General features: G+C 36.3%; 1 long non-coding RNA gene and 1 other non-coding gene across 4 annotated transcripts in view; both read left to right on the forward strand.

Annotated features, from left to right (window-relative positions):
- LOC118530244 (uncharacterized) overlaps nt 1-27,053 on the forward strand; it is a 169,756-nt gene that overhangs the window by 112,050 nt on the left and 30,653 nt on the right. For 2 of the 3 annotated variants that reach the window (XR_013440658.1, XR_004914534.2), the window contains exons 2-3: nt 21,694-21,789; nt 22,499-22,857. This is a non-coding gene — a long non-coding RNA (uncharacterized LOC118530244). Of the gene's footprint in view, nt 1-21,693; nt 21,790-22,498; nt 22,858-27,053 lie in introns of those variants that run through there. The other variant, XR_013440659.1, reaches the window with a different exon arrangement.
- Nucleotides 13,421-13,526, forward strand: LOC118530260 (U6 spliceosomal RNA). Its single transcript, XR_004914547.1, has one exon. It is a non-coding gene; the product is annotated as a U6 spliceosomal RNA (small nuclear RNA).

The following is a 27,053-nucleotide window of genomic DNA, read 5'->3' on the forward strand; positions in this document are numbered from 1 at the left end:
ATATTTGAAAAGGTTCCCCATCCCAAGAGTAGCCTTTGACATCCTCAACTCCCATGCCCAGTGTATTGCTGTTCTTATAATTTTACCTCCTAAATGTATCTTGAATCTTCGCACTCCTCTACATCTTCTCCATACCCCTTTAGTTGAAGATTAAATCATCTTTCATCTGGGTTATTATAATAGCCTCCAAATCATTATTCCTGCATCCATTCCATTTCCCCATTACCACCTCTTGCCACCCCTCACCCCAAACACACACTCTGAATTCTGTCTCCAAATCACACAATCAGGGTGATCTTTTGAAAGCACAAATATGATGAAATAACACATTAGTTTGGAATTCTGACCATTTTCTGTGACTCATAGGATAAAGTGCCCAATCCTAATGTTGCCTAAAGCCCCTATCTGACCCTCCTTGTCTACTCCAATCTTGTGTCCAACCACTCCTCTCAGCAAATTCTGGAACACTTGGCCTTTTCCTACTCCCACAAACACATTAAATGCTTTCCTGTTTTAGGATTCTCCTGCATCATTTTTTTCTTCTATCACATTTTGCCTAATTCCTGTCCACTCATCTTCTGATCCCAGCTCAAACATCACATCCACAGAGTTTTTCTACCCATAGGACAAGCATTGCACATGTGTTATAAAACAACTCACTCCTAGGGCACCTGGCTGGCTCAGTCGGTAAAGCATGCAACTATTGATCTCAGGGTTGTGAGTTTGAGCCCCACATTAGACATAGAGCCTACTTTAAAAAATAAATAAAAATAAACCAACACACGCGCACACACACAGAGACACACACACACAAATAATAAAAAAGAAACCAACACACTTCTGTCCTGGTTCATTTCCTCCAAACAACTTATCACAGCTTATATTTACATGTTTATTTGATGGTGCATTCATAAGTACTGGCTATTGGCCTCATTAGACTATAAACTCCAAAAGGCTATGTCTCTTTGCTCACTATTATAGTTCCAGGGCCTGTAACAGTATGTGACACATAGTTGGTGCTCAATAATTATCTGTTGAATAAATTTAATTGCTTGTTTTTACTCTATACTAGAGAAATCGCTCTGTGTTTAATCTTTCTTCAAGACAGGTAAGTATCCATGCAATATTTTCAGTCTTTTCTTCCTAATTCCAAGCTGACCAGGTTGTACTTGCCAAACAACTCAACTGCCTCAACCCATTGGTGCCACCTGTTGGCTCTTCTGTGCCTCACGCCTTCTCTCTATCTCCTTACTTTAACCTTTGAAGGGGACTGGGCCCCTGATGCATTCTCCTTGTCCCCTCATCCTACTCTCAAATTTTAAACACATAACCAAACTTACCTTTAGTCAATCTCTTTCTCACAAATACACATCTTCTAAATTTCCAGTCTTTTTCTATTTCAACCTTTGTTCACTCATTCAGGAAAATTTCAGTGTGTCCCCTTTCCCACTCACTCTTCTCTTCCACCATTCTGTCCCCTTCCTCCCTTCCTTTCTCCCATTCTCCTCTTTCCTGATTCTCTTCTTCTCTCTCAGCTTCTTCCTCTTCCATCTTCTTCATTATAATATATATGTCGAAAGTATATATATATATCCAGAAATCTACTTTCCAAATTTTAGCTTGTAATTATTTGTGAGATAGAACTTTCCAAAATACCCATGGCTTACAAAACCAAGGTGGTATATATTTGTTCCATTAGCACCTTGACAAAGCCCCAAATTCTAGAATTTTTATGGTAATATTGTGTTCTGCATCTGTTTTAGGATAAACTTAGAAAATAACTTTAGCAAACTTAAATAATCCCAATGAATTACTCTGTTATTAAGTAATAATCGACTTGTACATATATGATATTGTATTTAGTAAAATAACTTATTATGCACTTAATAACAGGAAAATAAAGGTAAAAGAAAAGTGTTTTATAATTTTCATATAGATTTATTTACTTCCTCATGCTACCATATTGTACTTAATATTGCAAGTTTAGGATTATAATTTTTTTAATTAGCTATAACTAGAAATAATCTAAACAGGAAGAAAACTGAATTCGGGGTAGAATTTAAATTATAGTCTTGACTAAATAATTTAATCTTTCTGGAATTACATGTAAAACTCAATAAGCTCGATGCTCAATTGAATGGAAATTTCCCTATGTAGTTAGATATTTTACAAGTACATTGAGGAACATTGAGAATAAAAATATGTATCAAAGACTTCTTAGATGTCAAAGTTAACTTTTAAAAATTATTTGGTATGAGTGTTGATTACTTGCCTATTCTAGAATGAGACACAGCATTCTGTAATTCTTCAAAACTAAAATACGCAGTCTATTGGATATTATTTCATGGGCTGGGGGCACCTGGCTGGCTCAGTTGGTGGCGCATGTGACTCTTGATCTCGGGGTTGTGAGTTCAAGCCCCATGTTGGGCGTGGAGTCTACTAAAAAAAAAAAAATTACATAGGCTGACAATTCACTAAAGCAATGATAGCTAAAATTGCTTATATGTTTAGTAGTGAAAACCAAGAAAGGGAATTATATTTTGTCCAAGTTTACCTTATGAAGTTAGTTGTTTCTATAAATTTAATAAATATTTTAACACAAGGTATAATATCATCTCTATAAGGAAGGACAAACTCACCTATCATAGGGTTTCAGTTCAAGTCATCAAACATTTAGTGAGCAATGACTCACTCCTGTAAAGAATACACAAATGAAGAGGACAAATTCTTACCCTCATGGGGCATGGGTGAACTGAGAAGAAAAATTGGAGATCTATTTTCAAACAAAGAGGAAATGAAGGAAAAGAAGGTGGTCATTTTATGAATATTAATCTTGCACAAATCAGAGAACCCACCTTTCAAGAGCTTGTGTTTAACTCTTTAGTGAGGCCATAGGTCGAGCATTCCTTGTATGCCGAATCTGAAATCATTATTTATTGCTTTGAGTAGTAGCATTATATTCTTTTTAAAGTTTTTCAGCATGCATGTTAAAGTGGGATTTATTTTAAAAAATTATACTACCTTTTATTGATAAACAAATGAGAAATTATTATCATAGTAAAAGTTCTGCAAGTAGCATTTCTATATTAAATATGGAAAGTTCCAGTTCTGATATTAGTATCTTAGTATATACTCTTGGTTTATGAAATATTCTTCAATTTTATCACAACAGAATGTAGTTTATGGGGGTCTGGTTTTTTAGAAAAGTGTTTTTTTTTTTTTTATGCCCAAATTTTATTTTCTAGAGGAAAATTCAAATCTGATAATGTGTACTTTTCTTTAGTAGAGGTTTTTTTTGAGGCATAAGCTTTTTTTTCCCCACAAGAGTCTTTCTTTTTGAGGCATAAGTTTCTTTCTCTGTATGTAAGAGGAAAAAGCAAAACAAACAAACAAAAGGAAAACCCTGTTGTATTGGCTAGCACATAAGATCCTGTAAGTAAAAAGTTCAGTCTTCAGATATGATTATGGCTTCCTATTACACTGCTAAGAAGCTGGGCTGCTTATCAATTTGACCAAAAGTTAAAAAGGAGACAAAACTCAAGAAAATGCATGGTGTGTGTTTGAACAATGTTAGCATTAACTTAGGAAAATTTCTATCTCCAACATGTTCTCTTTAAGTCAACTTGAAATATACGAGAAACTAATACCCAGTGCTCCAATATATTTCTAAATAAAACTTTTTTATATACTAATTATATCATAAGGGTATGGGTAGCATGTGCTGTAATGTGTTCTCCTATACCATATGAGGTAAGCCTAGAAAATAATATCCCAGGACTAGATATTTTAGCATACCCTAATCACTGAACTAGTTAGAAAAAAGTTAATGGCCAACAACTTTTTGTGTATTACTTGAAGGAAAAATATAAAATAGTATTACATATATCTTTTAAAATATTATAGCATGTATTTTATATCTTCCTCACTTACTTGGGAAGTATTATATATACAGTAGATAATAAATGAGAAAAACTTAAAACAGAGATCTGAATTTTCCCAGAAAAGAACAAAGCCCAAATCACGTCATTATCCTTATACTGACATATTTCTCTCTATCCCCCTCATGCATTAGACCAATTTTTTCTGTATTCAACTATTTAAAGTTTATTATTTATATCATATTATATAGTTTGTGTTAAATGAATTAGGACAATAGCAAATTACATTTCAGTTTAAAATATCTTTTGATAACTATTAAAATTTGCATTCTTATTGTACAACTATTTTCATGTAATTTTATGGTAAAGGATTTGAGAGGTCATTTAATTCTGTCCCTCCTTTTCCACCACTGAGCAAATTTACATTGAATTCAACTGGACTGAAACCTTACTTCATAAAAGAGGAAATCCAAAAGCTGAGCCTGATTAGCTATTGCTAAATTTTAAATCCTTATTTTTAGCACTCTTATAATCAAAATGATCCACCAGTAAGATTGTGAACACCATAAATTTAGTGAGTATGTGACTAGAAGGTTGGTATGAATGCAAGTATACTTACGTATTTTCTGTTCACTCATTTATTCAACAAGTATTTATGAAGTATTTATTTTTTGACATGTGCCATTTAAAAAATATTTTCATGTTGGTTTTTTATATACTTACTCTATGTCCCTTTATAGTTCTTAAATAAATACTCGAACAGTTCAAAAATATCTACTTATACTTGATAGGAATCGATTATATTTCATATACATTTCAAAATGATAATAAATATTATTTACAAAGAATATTTTATAACATTGTGGGTAAGCAGTTGTGAGGCAACATAATAACTTAATATTATCAGAGCTGAACTCCTTAGACTCAAATATGTTAACAAATAGATACATAAAGCTGACCTCGAATGCAGTTGGCCTTCATGACTGTCGTTCTCGATTCCTAATATTCCTGCATGGAAATAAAGCAAACACAACTGACGGCATCAGTGAGGAAAGGATAGTTAACCTGATGACAGGATATAATATATCTAAACATAATAAATCATTTTTTTCTGGGAATCTTTTCATTTCATCTTTTTTTTCATCATCATGTAGGTACAACAATAGTTTTCTTTGCTCTTGATATTAAATGTGGGCTTTGGAAATCATCATGAGAAAATAATAAGAGGTTTCACTAGGGTAATGTTAGATATAAAATATGTGGTTTTATTTATCAAGAGAAAATTTAAAAATATATTAAGTAGCATAAAAGTATACGTGTGAATATATATACACATATAAACATATATGTATGTTTTCCAGTTTACAATTTTATTTTCTATCCTTACATTGATTAATGCATTAATTAATGGGGTGGATGAATAACAAGAAACTGTTAAAATCAAAAAGATTTAAAATTTGAGGTGTTCTATACCACAAGATAATTTTTTTATTTAACTGAAGTCATAGTAATATGTATCATATTATTATAGTCAGTCTAATCAGTGAATTTTACGATAAAGCTACCCATAATTTAGTGTACTTAAAGCGTAAATATGGTGCCATTTAACTGCTGACAAACCAGTTTTATTGATAGAAATAGCTCAAGTTGAAAGAAGGATCTTGAAAAGTTTACAGCTTATTTTTTCAAGCACCACAAACTAATAAGTAAAAACATATGAATTAGATAAAATACTTCATTAAGTTACTTTTATTGGGTGAGTCAATGTGATATGATTACATTTCAGAGACATTTAATTCCCTATCATATAAAATCACATTGATGTTTGGTTATATTTTCTCTTCTGGTGATGTAGCCATTCAAAGTATTTTACCCATATCAAAGCAGAGATATTATGAAGTTAAAACTAAAGTCATTTTCATCAAAGCTAATCATAAATTTTATTTTCTTAAGTGTTTCCCAGAGTAATCGCATTGCAGGTCTGTAAAGAAGACTCTTAAAAGTACTCTTGGGTCTTGGGTTCTAATTGGAAAGAATCCTATCAAACTTGGGAGCACTGCAGTAAATATAGTCAGGAGAGCAAAAATTAAAAAACACCCACATTTGGTTCATGAAGCTTTGGATGAACCCATTGAACACCAGCACTTTAGGAAGGTATTTCTTAATGTTGAAAGTATAATTGGCCATTCATTATTTAGATGGCCAGCTCTGCAGTGCTTTGCACTCATTTGTATAACTTACGTAAATGTATAAATGCTTCATTTGAAATGACATAAACCTTGAATCACTACATAAACTGGTAAATGATAGTTGCTCGCTATCTTGTACACGGGTCCCTTTCTATTGGTTAGAGAAGGTAGGTGAACATCACAGATGCAAAATGTTTGTTGTTAAGAATGTGTGTTTACAGGTGTGGAATACCCTAAGGATGGGTAAAACCGATATCCTGCTGCAGGTGCAGACTTTAATAAACAGGAACTTGTCTTTCCCCTAATCACTTCTCTCCTTTATCATGCTTTTGGATTATCTCAATTCACATTAAGTATCACTTGTGCATAAAGCATATACAGTGTTCTATATTTATTTAGATGTACATGTGACTAGATTTTCTGTGAATAAAGCCCCAAATGCATTCACATGAGAAAATGGAGTGGTTTAATTTAAATATTTTAGGAGTGCTAGAATACTAATAAACATCTGGAAGAACAGATAAAACTAGATAAATGTTTAGTCTTGTTATGAGTAACACACTAGCATACGATTAGATTTATAATGGTTGTAATTTAACAAAACTGTTGTATGAAATATTTTGTTTAGCATTCATTAAAAACTGTTAATGCACTTGTGTCTTCCACGGACTAAATTTTGTGCAGCAGACGCACATTATTAGTATAATACAAATATGCTAAAAAGCAAACAGTTTGGTGTTAAAATGTTTTAAGTCGGATTGTGAAGAGGAATTTTACACTGATCTTTATTTTTTTTTTCATTTTTACAGGGAAAATTTTACCACAAATTCCATATTTTAATGATATTATACCAACTCTATTTTTTAAACTCATTTTGTCACTGTTTTGTAACAGAAACACTGTAAATATTATAGATGTGGTAAACTATTATACTTGTTTTCTTATAAATGAAATGATCTGTGCCAACACTGACAAAATGAATTAATGTGTTACTACGGCAACAGCCACATTACATGCTTTCCCTTTCACAGTAGGCAACAGAGCATATGGTTTTCTCTTAATGGAACGCTAGCTTCTCATTAACATACCAGTAGCAGTGTCAGAACTTACAAACCAGCATAACAGGGAGATGGAAAAACTTATAAATTAGACCCTTTCAGTACTATTGAGAAGGAAATGACTGATGTTCTAAGGTACAATATTTAGCTAATACTGTGCCCTTTTCTGCACCTTCATTCCACAAAAAAAAAAAAAAAAAAAACTTTTTTCTTATCATAAATATAAATATAAATATTGAAGTGCAAGTAATTTTTACCCTGCTTCTAAAAGTGATTGGCACCCCGATTTTGATAACTCTTCTTAAAAAGATTTCGTTGCCTTTTTGCTCGCAGTATGTTTTAAACAGCTGTATTTCCACCATCCTGTTTCAATACAGTAGAGCCGCTGAAATGTAAAGCTGATCGTCATGTCTTCCCAAAAGAGGAAATCCATCAGGTAAACAAAAAATGAGAATGAGAAGGAAACCTTTTCTGGAGGCCAGAGATGACCATTCCAGTCACAGAAGTGGAGCCGCCAAGAGGTTATGCTCGGTAGTGAAGGAAGAGAAGAATTATTTTCCTTAGTCCCCATTTCGCTGTGTTGTTTAAACCATATTTAGCTGTCTCATACTAATTATGGTGATTTGAATTTTTCATCCACTTTTTTTTTCTTTATTTCAAGATCCTTCTCGCTGAGAATTCAGCTGTATTTGTAGATGGAATATATATCAATGTCAAGTCTTGAGACACATTTTAAAATTTAAACCTATACATAGGACATCGAAATGATACTTACATATGGATAATCATGACACGACCTCACATTTCAGGAATTCCATAAGATGAAGTTGGTTTTGTCATTTATATATATATTTTTTAATTTCATAATATTTACCTATGATTGGATGGCTGAGTGCTATTAAAAAGTGAAATATCAAGTCCTGGAAAAACAGCCCGTGTATTCTGGGTCACTGTAGAGTAATTGTCGGGAAGAAAGCAGATGTATTAATCCTCTGACAACCAAACCTCTGGAGAGATAGCAAAGTGGACTGATGTTTCTTTCCAAAGACTTTAATGTCTATACTAGTTCAATTCACTGAATGGAAAATTTTACTCCTAAGAGTCTACCCATTTACTACCCTTTTCCTGCAATATTTGCTGTAGATGTATTCCTTATATCTGGTGAATGACAAGAATCTCTTTTAAAAGAATAATTCAGCAATATGTAGATAATACCAGTATCTTTTGAATCTTAACCATAAAGATATAAACAACCTTTCTAACCATTATTATTCTGAATAAGTAATCCACTGATATATGTAGCTTTTTAAAATTACTTTTTTTTCCCTCTTTGGTGGAATTCAAAATTTTACTGAAATTTGATAATTACCCAAAGCTAGAATATTTGTGACTTAGCTCAGTTTCTATAAATGCCTGAAGAATGGCCCAAAGGGCCAGGAATCAATAGTATAGTTACCATAATAAGAAGGTATCCAAGTAATGTTGTTCCCAGAGATCATCAGCCTGGTCTTATGGACTGAATCCCGGTGTTTAATATTTCTGAATTTACTCATTTTCCTTTCGCAAAGAGAAAGATACACTTCTATTCCCAGGAGACTTTTATTTTCCTCATCCACCACAGGACATGACAATATGTTTCTTTCATAATCATTCTCCTTTTCCCCTGCCTCAAAATTTTCCATTACCCCCAACATGATTGCAAATGCTTTGGAAACTAAGTTAATAACTATTATTGATTCAGGCCCAATGTTATTAATGCAAACTATTAATTTAAGGGTGTTTCCATACTTTCTGAGTAGCAAGGAGCCGGATAACCATGGCCCATGCTGCAGATTTAATCTTCGTGTCAACTGAATCCAGATTTTTCCATTTGGTAAGCAAACTATGATTTTCCACTTTACCAGGATCCAAGAGAGCCACAGGGAATGATAAATGGCTGCTTGGCACATCCCTTTGCTACGTATAGATAGTGTCCCTATAACCCGAACAAAGGTGTGTGAAAAGTCACTACTTCTCCGTGTGTTTTTTGACCCCATAGAATCAGGACTGTCTCTGCATACAGGTGTTAAAAGAAGCTTCCACCTCATGTCTAGCATTAAAACTTAAACTGATGGCTGTTATTCAGCTGAAGACAGTATCAGTGTAAAGTGTCACCGATCTGGTCACTATCTCTGGGAGGCTGCCAGAGCCTCTACATTGGCTTCGTGGTATCGTCTGTGAAGGAAGCCAATTAAGATCACAAGATAGTGGCTGGTAATAATAAACTTCTAATGATGTTCCTGACTGAAAAGAGGTAATTAAAATGTGTATATGGATGACCCCAGCTTCTGTCAGCTCAGTGTAGCTGTTACACTGACAATGTCCATGTTTTGTTTCGGGGGAAAAAAAAGTTAGTGTTGCCTAACAACAATAAAATAAGCAATTTAATAATATAGAAAGGATTGGCTTGGAAATGCACACCAGTTTCAATTTTGTTGCATCCCTGATAGAATTCCGTTGACGGCCGTCTCTTTACTGGATATTTTGTTGTTTGGGTTACTGACTCCGTAACATCTCCCTCCTCCCCCTCTCCATCCTTCCTGTCTGCCCGCTACACTCCCACCACCCCCCCACCCACACACACCACCACCACCACCCCGCCCCCAGCCCCCATTTGAGTTTTTGGTTGTTGTTGTACTAGGACTAGGTCTTACCTTCTTCAGGTGCTTCTTGAAATCAAAGACCATGTTTTGAAAAGAAAGACAATTAATTAGATAGCAAAGGAAGCCAGTCCTCTTATCACTCGATCTGGTCATGGACATAAGTGCTTCACACTTTTTCCATTCCCTAACCCTGCAGCACAAAGCTTTCCTGTACACCTGCTCAGCTCAGCTCATCAATTTTCTGTGAGCCAGTTAAGTTCCTTTAAGCCTGTCCACTGAGAGGTGGTGATAGCTCTCTGAGAAAAAGAAGAGAAAGAGAAACAGAATGCTGCTCCGGGCCTTTATCTTGATCACACTGTTTGTTTTCGAATTGATGTCTGTAATGAAACAAAGAGGATTTAATCGTGTTAAACAAAAGCCTGTTGGTACCCAGAGGAAACTCATTTAACTCTTCTCCAAGTCTTAGAGTTTCAGGTTTCTTGTCTTCCTCTTGGCGGATCCACCAGGCTGAGTTTCTTACCTGGGGCTTAAAATTGTGAGGTGTGAAACTCTTCTTTTGTTTTGACAGGTGCTCTTTGCTAAACATCAGCCTAGCCTTGATGGTGATAATACACAGAAGGGGGAAAAAACTTCAGAGACACTAATGACTGTAGTTACCCCACTTCTGCCTTAAATGGGTTTTATTAGCTTCCCTCCTTGGAGTTCTTCAGGATAAAGTGGGAAAATAAATCGGTCTGATGGGAAGTGAGTTGTGAAAAGAGAGTCGCTAAAGAGAAGACCCAGGAACCATCCCGTTTTAGAATTCCAAGAGGAAAATAAAGGTGACGAAACAGGGCCTGGACTGCTCTTGCTTGATCAGGGAGTTCGATGGCAGGGCTGACAACATTAAGTGTTACCTGGGAGAAGAAACAGACTCACAGGTGACATCAGTAACTTGACATTTGCCTAAGGAGTCTCCAGACATGATTCTCAACTCTAGAATGCTAGGAAGGTGGAAGACTGGGAGCTGATAGCGCTCTGAGACCCAGAAAAATGTCTCTCTGGCTGGACAGAGAAGCCTTGAGGCCCTCTTCTCTGACTTGAAACCACCCCCATGTGTTCCTCTGCCGACCAATCCTCCTCAGTGATTCCAAGATGGCTTCCAGGATTCCTTTCTGCATTTGTTTAAAGCACTCAGTTCTACCTGCTACTACATTTCTCTGTGCCTCCCACTATCTCCTGAATCACTCTTTCCTTGACATACTCTTGAGGAGTGGGAACTTTCCCCTTCTGCAGACACTGATAGATCTGCTGTGTTGACCAGGCATTCTGGGGTAAGGACAAGCTGAGCCACATTTCCAGACGGTGAAAATAATGTGTTAGGGTTGAGCTTTGTTATCAACCCAGAGAGTTCCACTGCTCCAAAATTAAGTAAAAAAACAAAAAAAAAAAAAACAAAAAAAACTTTCTCTTCTTGCTGTATGAAACCTGCTTTTCTCCATCTTTATTTAGACAGTGGTGAAGTACTCACAAGAGGTTCATAGAAAATTATTAAAGAGGTGATATGGATTAGGGGTTTAAAGTGGACCCAGACCACCCAGGGCCAATTTGGGTAAAGCTATTAATGCTTCAGATTCCTCAGGTTTAAAGTGTATATACTGCAGGGGCGCCTGGGTGGCTCAGTCGGTTAAGCATCTGACTCTTGGTTTCGGCTCAGGTCATGATCTCAGAGTCGAGAGATCGAGCCCTGCACTGGGCTCCGCTCTTAGCGGGGAGTCTGCTTGAGATTCTCTCTCTGCCTCTGCTCCTCCCCCTGTTCGCACTCTTTCTCTCTCTCACACAAAATAAATAAATAAAATCTTTTTAAGAAATAAAATAAAATGCACATACTGTACAATAGCAAAAAGATCACATGGTTGGTATAAGCATTTAATTAATTTATATCAATGCTTAGAAGAGTCCCTAAGTGATAGTTTGTGTTCAATAAGTGTTAACCGTTATTACTTACCACTGGATAATCTTCTCAAAGCAGGTTGTAAATTCACTGAGGCTCATCTCCTTCACTGTGTGGTTCATCTTCCAAGCACTGGCCTCACTTGGTTCCGAGGCTTTTGGCGGACGTGGGCTGCTTTTTTCATGTAAAAGGACTTTGCCCCAGGAACCATTCTGTTTCTCAGTAAGCAAATCACCCTGATTTCTTCCCAAACACCCTATCCCTAAAATACCTAGTCAGGTTGTTTAGCCTTTCCTTCTTTTCATTCAAGGTCTTCAAGAGGATGGAATTACATACTTAATTTCAGTTCTGTTTTTGAGCAAGACCAAGCAGTAAGTGTACAAAGAAAGTAGATCACGGGGCTGAACGTAGTTACTACTACCTCCCGTTACTGCTGCCTTGTACCTAAAGTTTCCATCTTAGACAGAAGGCTGGTCTTGACTCTTCTATTACAGTTCCTTGCAGAGTTAATTATAAACTGATATATTTGTAGAAAAATTATTTGTTAGGGACTGACGCAGGTGAGAGGGTTTAGTGAAAAGGCCAATAACTTGGTTACACTTTTCAGAGACCAGAAAATGATGGGCAAACTGTAGATCTGGTTGATTCCTTAAATCAAATACCAGCAAATAGGCTAAAAGATGAAGAAAGAAAAAGTGGTGACCCTGACATCTTCCAAAACAGGAATATACTCATCCCTTATAGATGCATTTATCATGATCTTGACAAAATATCCTGGATTTGCTTTAAAAATAACAGTTAACACATAAATAGCGGGGGCGGGGGGGCATTCAAACACCAATTACCTAATTGGGAATAATTCAAGCTGAATAGGTCTGAAATTGAAATGGGCATTGTGGCAAGTATCTTGGGTACAGACTTCATGTTTAAGTTCTTCTCAATTAAACTGTAAAAGACAAAAAAAAAAATCCCAAAAAACTCTAGTGTCATCTCTGACAGTGGAAGCAAAAAGAACATTTGTTTCACCAAATTCCCTCCCCCTCCCCTTTTATTTTGGCTGGAAAGCATATGGATCAGTCCATTTTATTCCTTTCAGTGTAATCATGTTACCTTTTCTAGTTGGAGTTTTCTGCAGATTTATAGAGAATTTTCTTATAATAATGATTCATGCTAGCTAGGTATTCAAAAATAAAGAGTAATAAGGAAAATGTTCTTTTTGGTTTTTCCTCCCCAAATAAAAATTGTCTGACTCAAAAAGAGCAAGTCTTGTCTTTGGTTTTTCTCTTTTTTATCCTGCATATCCAAATACAGTGAACTTGCCTTGCATTTGAATGTACCGAGGGCTCTAAAAGTTCACCTATGGCACACAAATTATTTTGTTAGGGTGCCATCTGCTGGTGTCAAACTACCAAAGACTTATTTTTCTTAAAGATAATTGGTAAGCTTCTAATAAGACTAAAGACTGAAGTTATTTGATTCAATAACTGTCTTTTCTCATTTATAATTACAAAGGGCTATCTGATGCATAATTCTTTACCACTCCAATATAGTAATATAAAATGTCACTTTATTTTAAAGTTAGGAAAATGGAGGCACCAGACCTAGCCTTGACTTACTGGTTCATGACCTGTTTGGATTCAAATTTCATTTTTTAGTTTCCATGGCTCCCTGACTTTTAAAAAAGTTCTGTTCAATTTTCCCCCTTAGAAAAGCAATTTAAGCGCTTGCTTCGGCAGCACATACACTAAAATTGGAACGATACAGAGAGATTAGCATGGCCCCTGCACAAGGATGACACGCAAATTCATGACACGTTCCATATTTTAAAAAGAAAAGAAAAGCAATTTAATTGCCATGTTTGTATTACATTGATTTCAACACTTAATGTATCTATTCACTAAATTTGTTCTCTATGCCACGATATAAGGTGCGTGCACAATTTGTTGCTTCTGTATAAAGCAAGCTTGTCACCATAGTCCTAATTATTTATGTTCAATATCAGTGCAGTTCCCAAGTATTTTTCCCAACCTACCTTCTATAGGAGGTGAGGAAAAACAACTACTCCCCCTCCTTCTTTTTTTAAATCTCTATCACCTACTATCTGTGTAACGTTGAGTAAGTCTTTTAACTTTCCTGTGCCTCTTCCTTATCTGTAAATTTCAGATAATAATAGTAACTAGCTGATAGGGTTATCTATCAGGTTACTGTGAGTGTGTTAAAGAAAGTCAAGGGCACCTGGGTGGCTCATTCAGTTAAGCATCTGCCTTCGGCTCAGGTCATGATCTCAGGGTCCTGGGATCGAGCCCCATGCAGCGGGGAGTCTGCTTCTCCTTCTCTCTCTCTCTCTGTCTGCGCGCTCTTTCAAAAAATAAATAAATAAAATATTTAATTAAAAAAAAAGTCATACCTAGGGGTACCTGGGTGGCGCAGTCTGTTGGGCACCTGACTCTTGGATTCGGCTTAGGTCATGATCTCCTGATCTCCAAGTTGTGGGATTGAGCCCCTGTTGGCCCCGCTGGCGATTCTGCAGAATCTGCTTAAGATTCTCCTTCTCTCTCCCTCTGCCCCTACCCCCTGTGCTCATGTGCGTGCATAAGTGCTGGCTCTCTCTCAAATAAATAAATAAATCTTTAAAAAAAAGTCATACCTATAAAGTTCTTAGAACAGTGCCTGTAACATAGTAAACACACAATAACTGTTAGCTGCTTAACCATAGTTAATTAAGCATGTAAAATATGGGTTAATGTCAATTAGATAATTGTTGCTTTCCAGTAATTTCTGCGATCCTTAACTTCCTCCCAATTGGGAGATATAAAGTGTATATGTGTGTTTATATTTTGGAGAATAGGGGAAGAATAATTATTTTCCTACCTTTTATTCTCACTCTATGAGCACTTAACTGGCTTGAAATCTCAACTCCCTTAAATCCCATATAAAACTTTCTACTTACTTTTCCATCCTCATTTCTCAATATTCTCATTTTCAAACTCTGTATTCCAGCCATAAAGAACTTATTTCAGTTGCCTGAGTGAGTCATGCTTTCACTCTCCACCCCGTTCTGCAAGCTCTTGTTCCCTATGCCTGGAACCCCCTTCTCCCAACCTGCTTCCTGTACCTGGTTAACACCTTATCTCTCAGCTCTGCAGTTAAGAAGTTTTAAGTCAAAGATAATCCTTTCCCGTGCTCCCAGAACACTCAGTACTCTTCTACCCCACCCTTAGGCCAGCACATTGCCACAGGGGGTGGAGAGGTGGGATCTAGCATATTCGCCATTACACTCCCAGCTTCTAGAGAAGGTGCAGATGCTCAGTAGGGACTAAATATTTATTTCATCGGGCCCCCCAGGTGCACGTGTTTATTTTGGGGGAATTGAAAGAGAAGGCATGAGTTACCTCTTGCTTACAAGGTTGAATTCTATCTGAAGTAGTGAACATCTTTCTCCAGTTATGGCCATTAGGACACCACTAGGGTCACTCTCATTCTTTAATATCTTTTTTATTCATATATTTGTATATATGTACAATTAAGTATGTATAATAAAAATGGGTGTGATGGAGGTTTTTTTGCATGCATGTAGGAATTTATTTTTAATTTCTACGTTGGCAAATCATAAACATTACCTGCTTAACAATTCTAGTTTTCATTAAAAAATCATATTATAACAATATAGTCAACAAATATGGATGGAGTGTCTACTGTTTGCCAGATACCCTTCTAGGCACCAAGCAAAGCAGACGGAAATTCCTAACCTCGTAACTGAGCTCTATGTTTTTGCTTAAGTTTTTCTGTATCTGTCATGAGAAGAAGGAAACTGAAAAGATAGTCCAGCACCCTGGGGCTCACAACAAGGGGAGCTGTTCCTCTCCCTGCCTCCAGAGGGAAAGGGAAGGAGTAGTTCCCTAAATTCTAGTTAGGTGATTGCATGGGGAAGGCTGCATGATGGAACCAGCAGCCTTCAGTAGAGGATGTAGCCAGCAGTCCGTGTATCTCTAGAGAGGGAACCCGGGAAGTCAATTCTAAGACCCCACTTCTTCCTCCTTCCTTCTGCTGCATCCTTCCACTGGCTGAGGCCCAGTGAAGCCAGAAGGCAGGATGCCCAGGTGAGACAGTGCACAGAGCTCAGCCTCCCGGAGCACAGAACAAGTGCCAGGAACAGCAGAGTGAATCTGGAAGGACAAATGGAAAATATGCCTCACTAACCCTGATCGAGAACTTTTTAGTTATTATTTTTAGCCTCTCAATCTTTTCTAAATGCAGAGGATTCTTTCAAATAATTGGCAGATTTTGTGTGGCACCCACCTGTTGGATACTAGGGCTGATTTTTAATAAAACCCCTGTCACTTAAACAAATATTAATGTTCTATATATTTGGAAGCTCTTTTCTGGTATCAAAAGGACAGAGTTAAGTGATTTAACGTGAACAAATAAACATGTTCTAGATTGTGACTCTGAGGCTCACGTCAGAATTTTTAAAAGGAAAGAACACCAGCAGGGTTTGAAATTCTGTGACTATGGAAGAACTAGTGATGATGCCAATTTTGTGCAACCTTTCTGAGCTTCTCCTGAAGCTGTTGCAGAAACAGGCATGGCTTGGTGCTGTAGCTCATAACCTGAAAAGCAGGTCCCAGTAAAGTTACGCACAAATAGAAAAAGGGCTACTGAGGTCCCATGGCATCTTTGAGGAGAGCGTGATTTCTTTTAATGGTGGAAGTTCAATCTGAATATACATAAAATCCAAAGGCACAAAATGCAAGAACACTAAATTAACCTTTGCATCCTACCATCCATTTATCTGTCATTTGTTATATCATTTTTCTTGAAAACCTTACTAGAACTTTGCCTGGTACTACACATAGGATTTATGCTCTCATAGGAAGTGCTATTTTTAGTCATTTATAAGTCAGGTGGATACACTTGTTATACAGTCAACTTTTTTTCAGAACAAGTTACTCAATTACTTCTTCCTGAAACCACACCTTTGCACTCCTCTGCCCCCAGTAAATATTAATTAATTAATCTAACAGCTTGGTACTTAACACCAACAATGTTTTCCATATTGTGAGGTTACCAGCTTGTATGACTTCCTTCTAGGAGTTAAAAATGAAAGAGTACTTGGGAACACTAAGAATGCCTTACAAATTACTATAAAATTTTCACAGCATTGTCATGTGCATCTTTGAAATTTGATGCTCATGATATTCTTTGCAGCAAGACTTTGACTCCTATAAAAAATAAGAAAGCCAGGGGCACCTGGGTGGCTCAGATGATTGAGCGTCTGCCTTAGGCTCAGGTCATGATCTCCAGGTCCTGGGATCGAGCCCCACATCGGGCATCCGGCTCAGCAGGGAGTCTGCTTCTCCCTCTGCCTCTGCCTCCCCCCTGTTTGTTCTCTCTCTCTCTTTTTCTCTCTCAAATAAATAAATAAATCTTAAAAAAATAAGAAAGCCAAGAACGTAAATGAGTCTCTAAAACAAATCAATCTATGAATTTGGGCTCTGTGGTGCACCCACTCTCTGACAACTAAACAGTGCTCCTAGGATCCTCAGAAGCCCTGGCTTCTATTCCTGGCAAGTCCATAATGAGTGAGTTTCTCTGAACCTCAGCTTCATCTTCTCCACAGCAAAGGGCTGGGTCAGATGCTTTGGTTCCCTTCCAGAGTCAAGCTTCTATGGAATTATTTCTGTGAGTTTTGACATATTGTCCCTTTGATTTTTTAATCTTCTGGATTAAAATCTACTTGAGGGTTGAGTCTTCACTATCTAGCAGAGTGCCTGCAAAATGCGTATAGGAAGTCAACAAATACTTGTAGGGCCGAATATTTTGCTGAGCTATTTAAGCATCACCAAGTCTCTAGAACTATTTCAAAACATTTTGTAACTTCTACGACATTATTTTTCAGCTTCTAGCAATGTACAAAGATGTAGGTCAATGGAGCGTTTTGGATGTTTTAGAAAACTTGAGCTCTCCATTTGATTAGATTTCTGGAAAGAGGATTCAAGTATATTTATCTCAGTTGGGCAAAAGAACATGTTTGCATCTCATATTTTAGCTATAATTTTACCTAGAATGAGACATTTGGTTCATCTTTAACTAACACCCTTTTTTTAAAGGTAATCCTGTACAAGTGCTATGGACTGAATGCATGTGTCCGCCCCCCCCCCCCCCCCCCCCGCCCAAATTCATATGTTGAAGCCCTAACGCCCAGTGTGATGGTACTTGGAGGTGGGGCCTTTGGGAAGTAATTAGTTTGGATGAGGTCACGGCACTGGAGCTCCCATGATGGGACTGGTGCCTTTGTAAGGGCATGAAGAGACCATAGCTCTTTCTCTACAGTGTGAGGACACCGAAAGAAGACAACTGTCTACAAACAAGGAAGAGGACTCTCACCAGGAACCAAACTTACCGGCATCTTGATCTTGGGACTTCCCAGCCTCTAGGATGAGGGAGAAATAAATTTCCATTGTTGAAGCCACTTGGTCTATGGTATTTTTGTTATAGCAGCTCAAGCTGACAAAGACAGCAAATAAATCTGGTTTGTACACAAACAAAACAGAATCTCATGGTTGAGAATTCAGGTTGGTAATGGATTTTTTTATAAGTATAATGAAGGAGTAAGAAATCTAACAATAAGCATAAGGAGGGGCCACATGGAATACTGACACCAATAGCAGAAATTACCAACTCCAGGCAATCCACAGCCTAGATGGATTTATTCAATGGCAGAGATATTTCTAGCCCAAAGAAGAACCCTCCAGAGCTTGCCAGACTGTGACTCCACTGCTGGACTCAAACTTTTCCAGATTGAGAATTACATCTTCTCATTGATCTTCTATAAATCCTCAGAGAACATGGGCTCTCTCTGAATGCTGCTTTAAAAAAAATACATAAAAGTGAAAATACACTCTTTAGTATTATCTTGGTTGAATCAAGTCACACCAGGCAGAATTCAATTCCTGTTTTATCTTCATACTCTCTACAAAGAATATGCTACCTTTGTTACAAACAGTAGGTTTTCTTCAAACACCAACGAAATGAATGTATCAAGGCATGTGTGTTTGAGAAATCCATTTAAACCAGTTCAACAAAAATATTCTCATTTTACTAATAGAATGGGCTTATCAAAATGAAGTACAACTAAATTTATCAAGTACAACCAAATTATAGGTGACCTGGTATTGGGACAGGAACCCCTTCATGGATTAGAGCAGCTACTTGCCCATTTATCTTGGCTTTTCTTATCTGTTTGTCTCTCTCCAGCTCTTCTTTCCTCTCTTTCTGTCTTCTTTCTCCCTTTCTTCCCCATCTTTTCATGTTCTTTCTAGCTGCTTACTTTACATGGTAGGTTTCCTTTCAATACATACTGTGAGTTTATTGTTTCCTGAGATTTACAAGTGTTTTATCACTGGTATTCCAAACCTCCTAAAACATATCCCCAATTATAATACTATTGTAGCAGGACACATTTTCTGTGAGGTCCCAGAAAACTTCATCTTTGACTAAAAACATTTGAGCCTAATTCCAGACCCCAGTTCACATCAACCCTCTGTGGTGAAAGGTCAAGTCTCCAGCCCAGACTTTGGGATTATCCTGTCTACACAAGCAGAACTTCTACATTCCTAAGTGAGTGGTTCATTCTAGCGAGGCAAGAACTTAGTATCTGGAACTAGAAATTCTTAACCTTTAAGGGCACTATCTTATCCTGCTCTCATAGACCCTAAACATTGAAATATTTTCATTAACAAAATAATCGAAACCACTCCAGGTCAAGTAGGCACTGTTCTTCCAGTTCCTCTCATGAGGTTAACTACCACCAAGGGTCTGTAATGTACCCATTACCTCATTCTCAATTTACCTTGATTTTTCTGCTTTTCTGTGAAAATTTTACATCTCCCATCTCTCCCTCTCTTTGGCCATTCCATGAAAGGCTTGGTCCTGAACTCCAGCTCCCAATTTGCTGATCTTTGGTTGCTTGATGCCTATAGTTTAGAATAATGATGAGGTGATTTAAATAAATAAATAAATTAGGAAAAAGGGAAAAAAGAAAGAAAGAAACTGCGGTGAAGAGGAATTCTGGAAGGAAAAGACCTGAATTCCAATCCTGGTTATGCAGCATTCTATCTTTACATGACTTCTTTGATCTTCAGCTCCTCCTTTGTAAAATAAAGCAAAAGCTATATTGTGGTTTCTTTGTGAATACGTGAGGTAGAGCACAGACCAGCTCCGGCAGAGTATATAGCATGTAGCATGTAATAGACAGATAACGAATAGCATCTATTGCTATTACTATTCTAAATTAAATTCAGTAAAGAATATTTAAGTAAATTCTGATGAGTGTATTCATAAGACTACCAACAGCGTATTTCATAAGCTCTAAGAAAGCCACTCAGGACTTAATTACTTCTCATAAAAAAATAAACTACCAACGACCCATTTAACAATTGTCTTCACCGTCCTGGTAGCAGGAATATATGGTCTTGTCTTGTTTGTCTATGCATCTCTATAGTCATGCTTAATCTACAACAAAACATGTACCTTAGCATTAAAAATTTGAAAAGATGATTTAACAAAATCAGTCTTACTTCCCCTAAGTATGTTTGGATATTAATTTAAAGGAGTTTTGACTTAGGATTTCCAAATAGCCACATATTTCTGTAACACTGTAAAAGGCGATGCTATTTTCTGTAATTTTCTAAAATAAAGTGTTTGTTTTGCATTACTTATAATAGCTACCTGATTTCAAGTGAGACCAGAGAAAAAAATAAATTTGTGTGCACTGTAATTTGTTTTGAACAGAAACATGGGGCTTATTGAATGCTGCAATTTGACTTACTGCATATACAAACATCCTTAGGGAACAATAAAAAATCATATGCACTACTTTGTCAAGTAAAATTGAGGTAGCAATATGAGTAGCCAGGGAAATATGTTCCAAGTTCAATGGCTCCCTCTGTCACCACCTAAGTCTTTTGGCAAGTTCTACAAGCAGAAGTTTTTTACCCTCTGAATCAGGACACATTGTTTCATGGTCTTGGGTAAAAGTTGTATCACAAGAGGGGCACCTGGGTGGCTCAGTCCCTTAGGCAGCTGCCTTTGGCTCAGATTGTGATCTTGGGGTCCGCTTCCTGCTCACTGGGGAGTCTGCTTCTCCTTCTGTCCCTCCCTCCCCCCACCCCCACTCATGCTCTCTCTCTCTCTCAAACAAATAAATAAAATCTTTAAAAAAAAAAGTTGTATCACAAGTAATCTGTTGCCAATAATTATAGAAATTGATATGCATTTCAGAGAAATTAGGGCAGTTTTATTTTTCAACAATAAAAGTACATTGCTTGTAGTAACGATCATTGGTTTTTACAATATGTCCATGTCCCCATCTACTTTTCCAAGCCCCCAGGCCTCTCCGTAAGATCATGTGACTATCTCTCGGTAATCAAATATTAGGGGGAGTGATGTGTTACTTCATGCCCTACCTACAAAATAAAAATTGGATGTACTTTCTCTTGTGTGCTCTCTCCCACTTCCTGCTGAAACCCAGAATCTCTGGGTCTAGGCTTAGAAAAGAGCCACACCAGCTTTACCTCAGACTGTAATATGAGCAAGAAATAAGACTTTTTATGTTAAGCCACTGAGATTTGGGGGTTTATTTGTTATCACAGCATAGTCTTTGCTAACCTGACTAATAATACCTTTGTGTATTTCTAATATTTTCCTATTTAATGTTCATGAGTTCACTTGAGGGAAGTATAATTATTTGAGGAATATGAGGAAGCTGAGAACTAGAGACATTTACTAACTTGCCTAAATAGGAAATGGTTGAACTGGGATTTAAATCCAGCTTTCATCTGAACTAATTTTTTTTAACCTAAAAATATTCCTTTATTATATCACATATAATGTGACTTGCATGTGAATGGAGCTACTATTTTTGCATCAAATTTCCCTGATAGGTGAACAAAAGTGATTCTTTTTATCCTCTTTGATCCTTATGTTTTTCAGCATATCCCTGCTATGACCATCCTCACAGTGTAAGTAAAGCTTCCTGATCCATGAGGAAAAATCCAACCATGCCCAAGAGAGTTAAAGTTTAACAAGGTACTATGATTTGTTTCCACTACATAGCAGAAAACAATCTATTCTCTAAGAAATCTCTCTCCTCATTTCTGTTAAAACTGAATTGGGAACAAATTCGGGGCAGAAACTTGTGTGTCCTGGCTACTTGATGGTTCTGGAGGGACTTGGTCCTTTTTGGGACACATAAGCCAACATACTTCTTGAGAGCCCATCATGTAAAAGAAGCACTATGGACCTAACCTTAAGAGAATCTGTAATTCGGGTTGGTTTTTCCAGTAATAGAGATAGAATGCTATCATTTCTCCCTGTGTCTTCTCTTACAGTCAAGGCTGTGTGTTTTCACATGGCTCCTTTACTACTGATCTAACTTTCCCGAAGTCCCTTCAGTTGAAAAACATGAGTATATAAGCAGTCTATCAACTGTATCACCAGAGCTTAAATGAGTCCAAAGTGTATCTTTTTTTCAAGGAAAAAAAAATTAAGGAAATTTAGCTCAGCTGTTCTTTGCTAAATTTCAATGGCATCTCCTATATTTTGAGAAATAAAATGCAGCTTAAGAATGGTAATTGCTATGAAACCATTTGCTCAAAACCCAGCTTATTGCCTCAAGACACAGGGAGCTAGTGACTAGGAATGGCAAGAGACCTCTGTTTATGCCTAAGAAAGAGTCCTAAAGCAAAGATGATGTTCCCTGAGTAGCTTCCAAGACAAATGTTTGAATATTTTGTAGGTTCACAGAGGAAAATCGAATCTCATGTGAAAAGGAATCAGAAGATGAAACAAAAGTACAATGAAATATACAGTAATTCTTCTCTTGCAAGTCACCCAAACCTCTCAAAAATGCATCTGTACCACATTAGTTATCTGGCAATGGTTACTGAACCTCTAGAGACATTTTAAAAATTCATTTCTCCAGCACATTTGTTTCTGATAGATTGAACTAGAAAAGATAGAAACTAGAGCTTAGCCTAAGCACTCATGGATGCTTTGGTTTGAGTTTTACAGAAAGCTGTCTTATTTATTCATATATATACTCCATATATGCCATGCCATGAGTTTTATTTTCTGTTAAAACCTTAGTGAAATGCAAAAAAAAAAGCTAATATTCAAACTATCAAGAGTAATGAGCCTTTTCTTATTTTTATTAACATTCATTCTGTGTCAAAATAATTACTGTAGCAACACATGGAAAAAACACATTTAAGAAAGGTCCAGAAAGAGTTATCAAGCAAATACATCAGCCTGCAATAAATTCATCAGATAGATATTCATCTTGGGCATGATAATCCTTTTGTCAAAGTCACTCAAGTTTATTCTAATATATTTGTGCTGGTATTGCTAGTAATTAAATATATAAGAGCATCTAGCCATTTTAACAGGAAAGTCTTCAAACCACAGTACAAACGGAGTCATGCAAAGAACTGCAATGACCACAAGGTGGCAAAGTATACAAATCTACATGGTTTAGATGGGCTCTTCCAGAAGAAAAAATGTCTTTCGGCATGGGGGATGGGGTAGGGGTAGGGCTTCTCATGATTGTCTGCTGGCTAGAAAATAGCAAAATTATACTAATTTCTCAAAATTTGGTAATTACTCCAAATTCTTGGTTCTTGAGATGAGTGTATGTATCATGTTACTATTCTAATTTGTTATAAATTTTTTCTTTTTAGAGCAAAATTGAATTTCTTAAATCCTAAATGTATATTTTAAAGGCAAAATTATTGGGTCCCTCTCTTACAACATTTTAAATCTATTTGATATGTATAAAACGAGTCAGTTGGAAAGTGGGCGTTATTGCTACACAAATTCAGAACCATGATGTGATTGTATGATTAGTGCTAGTTATCACAAAATTACAGTTATTTATATTTCAAAAAAAATTTGGTTTAGAGAAGCTAGATTATAAGACTTCTTAATATTGTTGTTCCCAAAACTCTGTGCTCTTGTTTCTCTTCTTCCCTGTAATGTACTTTGAGTGATCAACCAGTTTTCAGTGACCTATAAAATAATGACTCTCAGATCTACAGCTGAAGTCCTGGCTTCCTGAGTCCTTGACCAGAAAATCTAAAATAGCCATCTGGATATGCCATACACAGTTTATATTTAATATATTTAAATCTGATCTCATTATCTTCCTCCCAAAATGCCTACTCTTTTCATCTGATTTCTCTTTTGGTGACCCAGTGGACTGTGACATCCAAGTCAGAAACCTAGGACTGCTTAATATCTATTTTTTTTTAATTTCCCTGTACCCTTCATGGTCTGGACGCTGTCTGCTTCTGTCGCTCTCCTGTGGCCAAACCCACCATGTTCTCTCACCCTGTGTGTCTTTGCTTATGCTATATTTTGTTATCTAGCTAGTACTCCTGGGGTTGCAAATTGATATAAGCCTTCTTGAAGCTTTTTGCATAACATATTAAGTACCTTATAAAAATTCACATTCTTGTATTTGTCAATTCCACTTTTAAAAAGGAAATTATCAAAAAGTTGGTCTGACATTTGTATAAATATTATTTATAATAGCAAAAAAGATCCCAGAAAACTTAGATAAAGAGAAAGAGTAAAATAAATTACAGTAAAAACCTAAGAACATTGGATAGCTCTGTCAACAGCATTTTCAAATAACGGTTTGTTTAGAAAAATGTTTATTGTATAACATTAAGGAAAAACCAAAGTTTTGGGGAGTTGAGAGGACTCTGGAGCCAAACTACCTGGCTCATAACTTGGCTCTGTCACTTTCTCACTACAAGCTATTTATTCTCTCTGCTCCTTGGTTTTCTCATCTGTAAAATGGGAATGACAATAATAGATCTGTTTTGAGGATTCCATGGTTTAATGCATGTGAAGTGCTGACAGTGACTGACACATAGTAAGTGCTAAATAAAAGCCTGCTAATGTCACTGTTCAGGACTGGATTTCTGGTGCCATGAAACCACTGACATCCTATGAGCTGTTTTGATCCATACCCCTTGATTAATTCTCTATGCAAATGCAGTCTCAGGAAAATGATGAGGCAAATTAGTAAACCAAGTTGAAATCATTCACCTTTGGTCTAAATAGGGTACTCCCTAGAGAAATTGTTTATAATTCAATAGAGCAAATTTGTTACATTTCAGTAACTGAACGGTTAAAGCACAATAATCTCCTTAGAGAAAGGTCTTGAAAAGATTAGCCTCAAACTGAATGTTCTAGACAAAAGCAAGTTTTCATATTCCAGCTTTTGTTCTTGAAATAGAAACTATGATATACTTTTCCCAAATGAATATTAATGAATATAATTAAAAGCACATTATGATAGTCTACTGATTTACTCTGAGGGTAGCTGAAAATTCTGTAGATCACAACCTAACTTAGACAAGTAGGTATGAAGGGCCTCATCTTTCCTATGTTAATTATCTTCTGATATAAAAAATAAATAATTTTAGTTTGCTTAGCCAATTGGTTAGAAATTACTGATATTATAATATACCTGTGATATTGTAGGTCAAGATTTAAGACTTTAATATCTTCTTATCCCTAATTAAGCTCATCACACTGGGACTTCTTCCAGAATATAGAATAATATTAATCTATAGGAATATGTTTTGAAATAAGCAAGTGTCCAAGTGAATTCAGGTAAATTTTAATTCTTCAGCTGTGGAATTCCTCAAGCAACTTCAAAAAATTGAGTGTTATGTTTTATAAATTCAAATTTAAATGATTTTTGAACATTCAAAAGAGCTCAGCTAAAATCAATTTTACCTGTGATGAAAGTATCTGCTAACCATATCAGTAATCATATATAATAATATAAAGAATAGTCTCAAGGGGAAAAAAGAAGTTGCTTTCAAATTTAGAGCACCACTCTCATTTCACTGATATGATTCATTTAATAGATTGTTAGCTTTGCTAAAATTATTATATATACTAAAATATAGCCAGATTTCCAAGTATTTTTTACCATTTCATGCTTACCCTAATTCTACCCAATTGGTGAAATTTTTCTAGAAAAGTTTTTATTTTTATTTTTTCCCACTCAGTTCATTATCCATTTTCTGAGCTGTGGTGGGTTGACTTGTGGTCTCAAAAAGATGTCTATTTGTAAATAAGGCTGCAATAAACATAGGTATGCATATATATTTTTGAATTAATGTTTTCATTTTCTTTGTAAATATCCAGTAGTGGAATTACTGGATCATATGGTAATTCTATTTTTAATTTTTTGAGGAACCTCCATACCATACTGTTTTCCACAGCTGTACCAATTTGCATTCCCACCAATCATTTACAATAGTGAAGATACTGAAGTAACCCAAGTGTCCATCCATAGATGAATGGCTAAGGAAGATGTGGTATATATCTACAATGGAATATTACTCGGCCATAAAAAAGAATGAGTTCTTGCCATTTGCAAAACATGAATGGACCTAGAGGGTATAATGCTAAGTGAAAAAAATCAGAGAAAAACAAATACCATATGATTTCACTCGTGTGGAATTTAAGAAACAAAACAAACGACAAACAAAGAAAAAGAAAAGAGACAAACAAGCACAAAGACAGACTCTTAAATACAGAGAACAAATTGGTGGTTGCCAGAGGGGAGGTGGGTGGGAGGAAGGGCAAAATAGATTAAGGGGTTAAGAGAACACTTACTGTGATGAGCACTGAGTACTGGATAGAATTACTGAATCATTATGTTCTACACCTGAAACTTACATAACACTGTATGCTAATTACACTTCAATTTTTAAAAATTGGAAAAAAAAGAAAAAAAAAAGAAGATGTGCCTATATCCTAACTTCTCAAATCAGTGAATGTGACCTTGTTTGGAAAAATGGTCTTTGCAGATGTAATTAAGTTAAAGGCCTCAAGGTGAGACCATCATGGCTTAGGGTGGGCACTAAATTCAATTACACCATATCCTTATAAGAAACACACAGAGGAGCCACACAAAGTAGGAGGTCATGTGAAGAGTGAGGTAGAGATTGGAATGATGCAGCCACAAGCCAAGGAATGCCTGGAGCCACCCGAAGCTGGAAGAAGAAAGGAAGTATTTTCTACCAGAGCCTTCAGAGGGAGCACAGCCCTGCCAACATCTTGATTTGGGACTTCTGGTCTCTAGCACTATGAGAGAATACATTTCTATTGTTTTAAGCCACCAACTTTTTTGTTAATGCAGCCCTAGGAAACTAATACATGAACAGTCTCTAAAAATTCATTAAGTAGAATTAGTTTGGTTAAATATTCGAAAGTTTGTTGGCTTTTTTCTTTAGAGGTCTGTTAGTATCAGATTGTATTTCTTTGAA

This window comes from Halichoerus grypus, chromosome 8, assembly GCF_964656455.1.
Source record: "Halichoerus grypus chromosome 8, mHalGry1.hap1.1, whole genome shotgun sequence".
NCBI lineage: Eukaryota > Metazoa > Chordata > Mammalia > Carnivora > Phocidae > Halichoerus > Halichoerus grypus.